This window comes from Amphibalanus amphitrite, unplaced genomic scaffold (assembly GCF_019059575.1).
Source record: "Amphibalanus amphitrite isolate SeventyFive unplaced genomic scaffold, NRLGWU_Aamphi_draft 000494F_arrow, whole genome shotgun sequence".
Taxonomy (NCBI): domain Eukaryota; kingdom Metazoa; phylum Arthropoda; class Thecostraca; order Balanomorpha; family Balanidae; genus Amphibalanus; species Amphibalanus amphitrite.
The window spans coordinates 311,713-322,325 of NW_024881988.1; the positions used below are offsets into that span (position 1 = coordinate 311,713).

Sequence of the window (10,613 nt, forward strand, 5' to 3'; positions counted from 1 at the left end):
AATATAACACTTTTGGAAACCCGTAGAGATTGTTTCTAGTGAGTTAGGTGTTACAAAGTATTAAAAGAAATGATTGTTATCTGTTAAATAAAGAACAAAAGCTTTTAGCTACTAACATCCGCCTGACAGTCTCCAGAATCCTGCGTACGGGGACACCGCAGTCTGTTTCTTATGCTATCGCAATGGGGAAAAATTGAAATTTTAAATGAGTCAGTATCGTGTTAAGAAGTACTGATGCTTTCAAAACAATTTTAATTCAATTTTGTTTAATTCAATTCCTTTCAATTAAAATTCCAGAATATCCTTTCGCGGAAATAGTCCCTTCTCAGCCTGTCTCTAACGCTACAAGTCTGAACAGTGAGCGTCTCATGCGTTGCTCACGTATCGCGATAAAAAGGACGGTGTCATATGATCAAATGAACTTTTCTTATGCATAGAGCATTTGAAACCTCACACCAAACGCCTCCCTTCCTTGTTTTCCACTGCTGCCTTTCACATACCTTACCTAGTACCTACCCAAAGACCGTTCCAGCTCGACGTTCCTTATCGACTGCCTCACATTCAACGGCCATATCCCACCTACGCTGAAAACCAATCGGAGGCACTTTCAATCGTCCCTTGAATAAAATTGCTACCTACACGCATTTAGAGGAGAACGAGGCCCAGAAAAGGCGTGCATAAAACGATCGGTTTCGGCCCCTATGGAATAAGCCAGGAGGTAAAATCATATTGATTGAAGAACATTTTCGAGGACATGATATCTATCAGATATTATTTTGCAAAGGTATTGTGAACATAACGTCCGCGTATCGCAGCTCTGAATCTGCTGGTGTCAGTCCCATCCAGCAGCCACCGGACCACTGCCCCGCCGCCTGCCGTTCGCTGATCATACAGGCCGGCTGTCCCAGTGTCTCATCAAACGATCACAGCTGACTTATTATTTATAAAATGCCAAACAAAAACAGACACCCAATATTGTAGATCACGCCAGCTCTTTCAGTCATGCGCGTGGAGATATATCGGTAGTTTTCCGATCACAGATCACACTGAACAGAGGAAAAGCGTACACACGCAGCAATAAATAATACATTATCAAGTACACCGATCGATGCATCGTGGAATACACCGAAAAAAATACATCACTGCTTTAACGTTCCCCAGGTGGGTGGGCCGTGGGGGCGTTTTTGGCCACACCTGACAATTTTGTGCTTGCATAGATAAAACGACACGAAACTTAGTATAGCTTATGTATAATGCATCGATTCGCATCAATTGTGAAAAAAGTAACCCCATGTCACCTAAGGTCAGGTCAGGTCACCATGAAGTAGAAGTTTGAAACTCGAGCTATTGCATGAGAGAATCAGTACCAACATCTTGAATATCTTTAATTTTGATATCGGTGGTGACCTAGGGTCAGGTCAACTTTGCGACGTCTCCAGTTTCAGTCAGTATGAGGAACTCGAAAGACGAAATGTTCTGCTTTTGAAACAAAAGCACTCAAACATCGGGATCTATCGTATGCTCCTGAGGTCATCTCAGGTCATGTAACGCCTCCCAAGTCCCAACAGTTTATTTTTGTACATCGATTTTAGATGGAACGTGGCCAGAGCGCTAAAAGCATCATAATCATAGGCGGCGGAACAGGTCGAGGGCACCGGGGCACCGTGCCCCCTTTGATTTTGGCATTTTAACATTAGCCCTATGGCCGTTGCATGGAAAGAATGAGACCAAAAGTCGGCAATGCCCCCTCGATTGAAGGTGTTCCGCCGCTACTGATGTTAATCTCAATTTCAATGTAACGAATCAATGACATGCAAAATGGCATTTTCTACGACATTGACCTGAGGTCAAATTTATTAAGCTGACCTTGTTAGGCCAAGAAGACGAGAGAAACGCAGTGCCGGTAAAATCAACGTAATAAAAGGTTGGTATCAGTTTAAATTTTTTTAAAGAAAAGATGACTTCCGAAGCAAGCCGATTGTTCAGTTTTTGCCCTTTGGAGGCTTAACCCTAGTTGACCTTAGCTCAAATCTGATAACCTGAAAGATTTTCGAAAGAGCTATCGAATTCGCTTTTCCGCGGCGCTGTAGCTTCTTTGGTTCCCGAATTATGAACCAATTTGTGAAGTTGTCAAAATCGGGGGCCAAAATTCGTCATCATTTTACTTTTGGTGACCTCCAGTGACCTCAGCGATGACCTGATCAAAAATGACCTGTATGATTCTGAAGAAAAATAGCGATCTATAGATTGATTTTACTGCGTCTTTCCAGCTTTGCTACATTCCAAGATAACCTAGTGTGGCCGAATACACCTCCCCCCCCCCCAAGTTGGCTGAGGGCCACCCGGGCGCGGGTTAATAACATGGCGCAACAGGTTTTGTTATCAACTTGTCCTTTTCACACATAGGCGACACTAGATATCACAGCCAACGCCTATCACCAAACTGGTGGTGGGCTTTGGCCAGCGATCGCCGATCGGGGCCAACGCGGGCTCTTACTCGGCCACAATCAGCAAGAATGATAAACTACAGCTGCTCCAGACCGGCCACTTCAATCCAGCGTGTAATCTTCAGTCCACATCAGAACCACTAGTGAAACTCTACTGAGTGGGCCAAATGCACTGCATCTTTGACCTCCTTTGCAGCTCTGGCTTTTCATAATTTGAACAGCCTTCTCTTTCCCACCCTTCTGTGCTGATGAATGATGATCCTTTGGAAACCTGGAAAAAGACAGTACAGACTCAGGGAGATGAAACTGTTTTGCTATGGGTCTGTTCCAGTCGCACTTCCTAACACATCTAAACTCCTCAAAGAGCAAGATAGAGGAGGTTGGAGCAGGGCCCTTCTTGGCTTTGTAGGGGCGAAAGCTGCCACTGGAACAGGGAAGCAATCTTGGAGGAGTTAAGAGGTGTTAGGAAGTGCGACTGGAACAGACCCTATGACAATGTCTGTGCATAGAGCAAGCAGATGGTAGAAGTGGTCAATTGGTGAGTGGAACAAATGCAAATGTCAGGAAAGCAGTCATATTTTGTGATAGACATGATGCAGATGTTGGCCAAGCTGACAAGGCAGATATAATTACCAGCTTGTTATACTAGTCTATAACTCATCATATTTTCATGTTTAACAGAGGGAATATAATGTAAAAAAGTCTTAGCCAGATGAAAGTAGATAATATAAGTTCTATAGAAAATGTTTATGTAAGTAATGTAGGATTTGTGGTTTTTAGAGGCTAGGTAAATGTGTTCCCTGTTCAACAATTCTTCAGCATTCAGACATTGATGTTAATGTACAATGTACATGCATCAACATACCTGTTGTGAAGTGATTCTGGGCTGCTTTCCTGAGCAGTTGATGGCCACCACTGGAATCTTAAAAACACAGCTAATTTTTTTCCATTTTGTTAACTATGACTGAGGATCTTCTGTGCTGAAAGAGAGAGACATCAGCTGATAGACATTGTACAATGTACAACTCATTTGTGAAACAAGATCAATTCCATTTAGGGGTAGGTCGTAGGATAATGGTGACATGAATGAATTTCAGTTTTCACTTTTCACCAGTCCAGGTACCTGGTGACAAAATGAAATATTGTAGGTGGTATCAATGATAATGTTTCTGGTAGAAAATGCAGGCATTTTAGAATTCATTTGAAGCTTTAGATGGAGGATTTTTGGAAAATATTTGCCACAAATAACATTGGAATCTCAGAAACAAAAATCAAATCTTACTTGATGTCAAAAACAAATCAAACTAGCTTTTATAAAATGTATGCACTCATGTAATCTTAACATGTAAAATGTCAGCTAAAACTTGTTTTACACTAAACCTGCTAAGCTAAGAAAAAAAGATAAATATGAGAAGCCCAAAACAAGTTATTGAAAATATAAACACAGGTAACGTTACAACAAAACTGAGTCAAAACACTCAAAACTAAGTGTTTCAATGAACGCAAGATTAATGTGTGTCACAGAAGCAGCTGTCCACTGTAAAGCAGAGTGGGCACAGCATGGTGAAAGCAGGAAGTGGTGCACAAAACTGAATTAAGAAGAGTGCCCGACTAACTGTATCTACATCCCTTTAATTTTGTAAGTACCTACATGTATACATGTAGGTACTTACAAAATTTGAGCACAATCAGCCAAAACTTAACTGTGAAGGAGGCCATGCCCACTCGCACATGAGAGGTGTGCAAAAACATGCCTGTAATACCTTATGCCTAGATACATAAAGATGAAAATGTGTTGTGTCTGTGTGCCTGGTTAGTGGCATGACGTGACATGACTATTATCAATACCTGACAGTACAATTATCATGATATTATCATTATTGCAATTGTAATAAATAATTATTAATTGAACTTTTCTTCTCACTTTATATAGCCAAAATACCTGAGATTTTTTAATATCAAGTTTGCGTACTCCAAAATCGTAACTTCTGCTTCCTCCAGTACTGTATAAGTTTGCGCAAGACTATTATCCATTAGATGTAGGGACGATCATGACCACTTGACTAAAAAATAGTTCACTTGGTTCTTACAAGCCTGTTAACTAAACTGCTGTCAATTTAGCAGCAGTTTGATTATCCAACTACAGTTTGATATTCAGGGTGCGCCGATTTCGCCCAAACCTACCCCAGGGACCAAGTTTGTCACGCTGAGCACGAATCTGGTGTCAGAAATCCGCTATTCTCAACCGATCACACAAATTTACCGTTTTTCAGTTCGTCCATCTACAGATTGACAAACTCCAGGGGCCCTCGATTTCGCCCAAAAATGGGTCTACGGGACCAAGTCTGACACGCTGAGCACAATTCTGGTGTCAGAAATCTGCTATTCTCAACCGATCACCCAAATTTACCGTTTTTGAGTTTGTCCATCTACAGATTGACAAACTCCAGGGGCCATCGATTTTGCCCAAAAATGGGTCTACGGGACCAAGTCTGACACGCTGAGCACGAATCTGGAGTCAGAAATCCGCTATTCTCAACCGATCACCCAAATTTACCGTTTGTGAGTTCGTCCATCTACAGATTGACAAACTCCAGGGGCCATCGATTTTGCCGAAAAATGGGTCTACGGGACCAAGCCTGACACGCTGAGCACGAATCTGGTGTCAGAAATCCGCTATTCTCAACCGACCACCCAAATTTACCGTTTTTGAGTTCGTCCATCTACAGATTGACAAACTCCAGGTGCCATCGATTTCGCCCAAAAATGGATCTAGGGGACCAAGTGTGACACGCTGAGCACGAATCTGGTGTTAGAAATCCGCCATTCTCAACCGATCACCCAAATTTACCGTTTCTGAGTTCGTCCATCTACAGATTGACAAACTCCAGGGGCCATCGATTTCGCCCAAAAATGGGTCTAGGGGACCAAGTCTGACACGCTGAGCACGAATCTGGTGTCAGAAATCCGCTATTTTCAACTGATCACCCAAATTTACCGTTTTTGAGTTCGTCCATCTACAGATTGACAAACTCCAGGGGCCATCGATTTCGCCCAAAAATGGGTCTAGGGGACCAAGTATGACACGCTGAGCACGAACCTGGTGTCAGAAATCCGCTATTCTCAACCGATCACCCAAATTTACCGTTTTTGAGTTCGTCCATCTACCTACAGATTGACAAACTACAGGGGCCATCGATTTGGCCCAAAAATGGGTCTAGGGGACCAAGTCTGACACGCTGAGCACGAATCTGGTGTCAAAAATCCGCTATTCTCAACCGATCACCCAAATTTACCGTTTTTGAGTTCGTCCATCTACAGATTGACAAACTCCAGGGGCCATCGATTTGGCCCAAAAATAGGTCTAGGGGACCAAGTCTGACACGCTGAGCACGAATCTGGTGTCAGAAATCCGCTATTTTCAACTGATCACCCAAATTTACCGTTTTTGAGTTCGTCCATCTACAGATTGACAAACTCCAGGGGCCATCGATTTCGCCCAAAAATGGGTCTAGGGGACCAAGTATGACACGCTGAGCACGAATCTGGTGTCAGAAATCCGCTATTCTCAACCGATCACCCAAATTTACCGTTTTTGAGTTCGTCCATCTACCTACAGATTGACAAACTACAGGGGCCATCGATTTGGCCCAAAAATGGGTCTAGGGGACCAAGTCTGACACGCTGAGCACGAATCTGGTGTCAAAAATCCGCTATTCTCAACCGATCACCCAAATTTACCGTTTTTGAGTTCGTCCATCTACAGATTGACAAACTCCAGGGGCCATCGATTTGGCCCAAAAATAGGTCTAGGGGACCAAGTCTGACACGCTGAGCACGAATCTGGTGTCAGAAATCCGCTATTCTCGACCGATCACCCAAATTTACCGTTTTTGAGTTCGTCCATCTACAGATTGACAAACTCCAGGGGCCATCGATTTCGCCCAAAAATGCGTGTAGGGGACCAAGTGTGACACGCTGAGCACGAATCTGGTGTCAGAAATCCGCTATTCTGAACCGATCACCCAAATTTACCGTTTTTGAGTTCGTCCATCTACAGATTGATTGAGATTGAGAATAGCGGATTTCTGACACCAGATTCGTGCTCAGTGTGTCAGACTTGGTCCCCTACTAGACCCATTTTTGGGCCAAATTGATGGCCCCTGGAGTTTGTCAATCTGTAGATGGACGAACTCAAAAACGGTAAATTTGGGTGATCGGTTGAGAAAAACGGATTTCTGACACCAGATTCGTCCTCAGCGTGTCACACTTGGTCCCCTAGACCCATTTTTGGGCGAAATCGATGGCCCCTGGAGTTTGTCAATCTGTAGATGGACGAACTCAAAAACGGTAAATTTGGGTGATCGGTTGAGAATAGCGGATTTCTGACACCAGATTCGTGCTCAGCGTGTCAGACTTGGTCCCCTAGACTCGTTTTTGGGCAAAATCGATGGCCCCTGGAGTTTGTCAATCTGTTGATGGACGAACTCAAAAACGGTAAATTTGGGTGATCGGTTGAGAATAGCGGATTTCTGACACCAGATCCGTGCTCAGCGTGTCAGACTTGGTCCCCTAGACCCATTTTTGGGCGAAATCGATGGCCCCTGGAGATTGTCAATCTGTAGATGGACGAACTCAAAAACGGTAAATTTGGGTGATCGGTTGAGAATAGCGGATTTCTGACACCAGATTCGTGCTCAGCGTGTCAGACTTGGTCCCCTAGAATCGTTTTTGGGCCAAATCGATGGCCCCTGGAGTTTGTCAATCTGTAGATGGACGAACTCAAAAACGGTAAATTTGGGTGATCGGTTGAGAATAGCGGATTTTTGACACCAGATTCGTGCTCAGCGTGTGAGATTTGATCCCCTAGACCCATTTTTGGGCCAAATCGATGGCCCCTGGAGTTTGTCAATCTGTAGATGGACGAACTCAAAAACGGTAAATTTGGGTGATCGGTTGAGAAAAACGGATTTCTGACACCAGATTCGTGCTCAGCGTGTCACACTTGGTCCCCTAGACCAATTTTTGGGCGAAATCGATGGCCCCTGGAGTTTGTCAATCTGTTGATGCACGAACTCAAAAACGGTAAATTTGGGTGATTGGTTGAGAATAGCGGATTTCTGACACCAGCTTCGTGCTCAGCGTGTCAGACTTGGTCCCCTAGACTCGTTTTTGGGCAAAATCGATGGCCCCTGGAGTTTGTCAATCTGTAGATGGACGAACTGAAAAACGGTAAATTTGGGTGATCGGTTGAGAATAGCGGATTTCTGACACCAGATTCGTGCTCAGCGTGTCAGACTTGGTCTCCCTAGCCCATTTTTGGGCCAAATGGATGGCCCCTGGAGTTTGTCAATCTGTAGATGGACGAACTCAAAAACGGTAAATTTGGGTGATCGGTTGAGAAAAGCGGATTTCTGACACCAGATTCGTGCTCAGCGTGTCACACTTGGTCCCCTAGACCCATTTTTGGGCCAAATTGATGGCCCCTGGAGTTTGTCAATCTGTAGATGGACGAACTCAAAAACGGTAAAATTGGGTGATCAGTTGAGAATAGCGGATTTCTGACACCAGATTCGTGCTCAGCGTGTCAGACTTGGTCCCCTAGACCCATTTTTGGGCCAAATCGATGGCCCCTGGAGTTTGTCAATCTGTAGATGGACGAACTCAAAAACGGTAAATTTGGGTGATCGGTTGAGAATAGCGGATTTCTGACACCAGATTCGTGCTCAGCGTGTCAGACTTGGTCCCTGGGGCAAGTTTGGGCGAAATCGACGCACCCTGAATATCAAACTGTAGTTGGATAATCAAAGTGCTGCTAAATTGACAGCAGTGTTAACTAACTACACAAGGGGAGGGGGCACTGCAAAAGGGTATGGAAATCGCCACATTTGTCTCATGATGTTTGATGCATAATAATCGGTATCAAAATATCGTCGTATTATTATACAAGGTCACCAAAGAATGAGCCAACGTTATTTATCAAATATCAAAGCAAATTGGCAATATCTAGCACAACGAAACACATAATTCAACACCTAACGATGCCGGCCGAGTCCCCGATACCAACATGGCGACCGCTCAAGTCCAACCTTGAGTCCAACTGGCCGGCAACTGGCCAATTAGGACGTTCGTATAATTGCATGCAGATTGATATCAATCTCGTACATGCAGATTCCGGACCCTTTCAAATCGCCTCAAAATTGGCATGTAGACCAAACAGGACAGGCTGATCACGAATCCGAAGTCCATTCCGAGGCACATGTGAAACTTTTCCCGTAATTGACGAATTACGGATCGGCATGCAGATTCCGGACCCTTTCAAATCGCCTCAAAATCGGCATGTAGACCAAACAGGACACGCTGATCACGAATCCGAAGTCCGTTCCGCGGCACATATGAAACTTTCCCGTAATTGACGAATTACGGATCGGCATGCAGATTCCGGACCCTTTCAAATCGCCTCAAAATCGGCATGTAGACCAAACAGGACACGCTGATCACGAATCCGAAGTCCGTTCCGCGGCACATATGAAACTTTTCCCGTAATCGACGAATTACGGATCTGCATGCAGATTCCGGACCCTTTCAAATCGCCTCAAAATTGGCATGTAGACCAAACAGGACACGCTGATCACGAATCCGAAGTCCGTTCCGAGGCACATATGAAACTGTTCCCGTAATTGACGAATTACGGATCGGCATGCAGATTCCGGACCCTTTCAAGTCGCCTCAAAATCGGCATGTAGACCAAACAGGACACGCTGATCACGAATCCGAAGTCCGTTCCGCGGCACATATGAAACTTTTCCCGTAATTGACGAATTACGGATCGGCATGCAGATTCCGGACCCTTTCAAATCGCCTTAAAATCGGCATGTAGACCAAACAGGACACGCTGATCACGAATCCGAAGTCCGTTCCGCGGCACATATGAAACTTTTCCCGTAATTGACGAATTACGGATCTGCATGCAGATTCCGGACCCTTTCAAATCGCCTCAAAATTGGCATGTAGACCAAACAGGATACGCTGATCACGAATCCGAAGTCCGTTCCGCGGCACATATGAAACTTTTCCCGTAATTGACGAATTACGGATCTGCATGCAGATTCCGGACCTTTTCAAATCGCCTCAAAATCGGCATGTAGACCAAACAGGACACGATGATCACGAATCCGAAGTCCGTTCCGCGGCACATATGAAACTTTTCCCGTAATTGACGAATTACGGATCTGCATGCAGATTCCGGACCCTTTCAAATCGCCTCAAAATCGGCATGTAGACCAAACAGGACACGCTGATCACGAATCCGAAGTCCGTTCCGCGGCACATATGAAACTTTTCCCGTAATTGACGAATTACGGATCGGCATGCAGATTCCGGACCCTTTCAAATCGTCCGAATTACGGATCTGCATGCAGATTCCGGACCCTTTCAAATCGCCTCAAAATTGGCATGTAGACCAAACAGGACAGGCTGATCACGAATCCGAAGTCCGTTCCGAGGCACATATGAAACTTTTCCCGTAATTGACGAATTACGGATCGGCATGCAGATTCCGGACCCTTTCAAATCGCCTCAAAATCGGCATGTAGACCAAACAGGACACGCTGATCACGAATCTGAAGTCCGTTCCGCGGCACATCTGAAACTTTTCCCGTAATTGACAAATTACGGATCTGCATGCAGATTCCGGACCCTTTCAAAACGCCTCAAAATCGGCATGTAGAACAAACAGGACACGCTGATCACGAATCTGAAGTCCTGTTTGGTCTACATGCCGATTTTGAGGCGATTTGAAAGGGTCCGGAATCTGCATGCAGATCCGTAATTCGTCAATTACGGGAAAAGTTTCATATGTGCCGCGGAACGGACTTCGGATTCGTGATCAGCGTGTCCTGTTTGGTCTACATGCCGATTTTGAGGCGATTTGAAAGGGTCGGGAATCTGCATGCCGATCCGTAATTCGTCAATTACGGGAAAAGTTTCATATGTGCCTCGGAACGGACTTCGGATTCGTGATCAGCCTGTCCTGTTTGGTCTACATGCCAATTTTGAGGCGATTTGAAAGGGTCCGGAATCTGCATGTACGAGATTGATATCAATCTGCATGCAATTATACGAACGTCCAATTAGGGAGCTTGTTTGTCATTTCTGGGTGGGATT

The 10,613-nt window shown here is 44.7% G+C and overlaps 1 long non-coding RNA gene across 3 annotated transcripts; it reads right to left on the bottom strand.

Moving 5' to 3' along the window:
- Positions 1-1,327: 1,327 nt before the first annotated feature.
- Positions 1,328-8,512, bottom strand: LOC122392641. Of its 3 annotated transcripts, none has more exons than XR_006258561.1 (3): positions 8,488-8,512; positions 3,313-3,427; positions 1,328-2,718 (listed from the first exon to the last, which is right to left on the bottom strand). It is a non-coding gene; the product is annotated as an uncharacterized LOC122392641 (long non-coding RNA). The 3 variants fall into 3 exon arrangements; XR_006258560.1 differs by having other exon boundaries at positions 8,483-8,512; XR_006258562.1 differs by lacking the exon at positions 8,488-8,512 and adding an exon at positions 8,289-8,313.
- Positions 8,513-10,613: the final 2,101 nt, after the last annotated feature.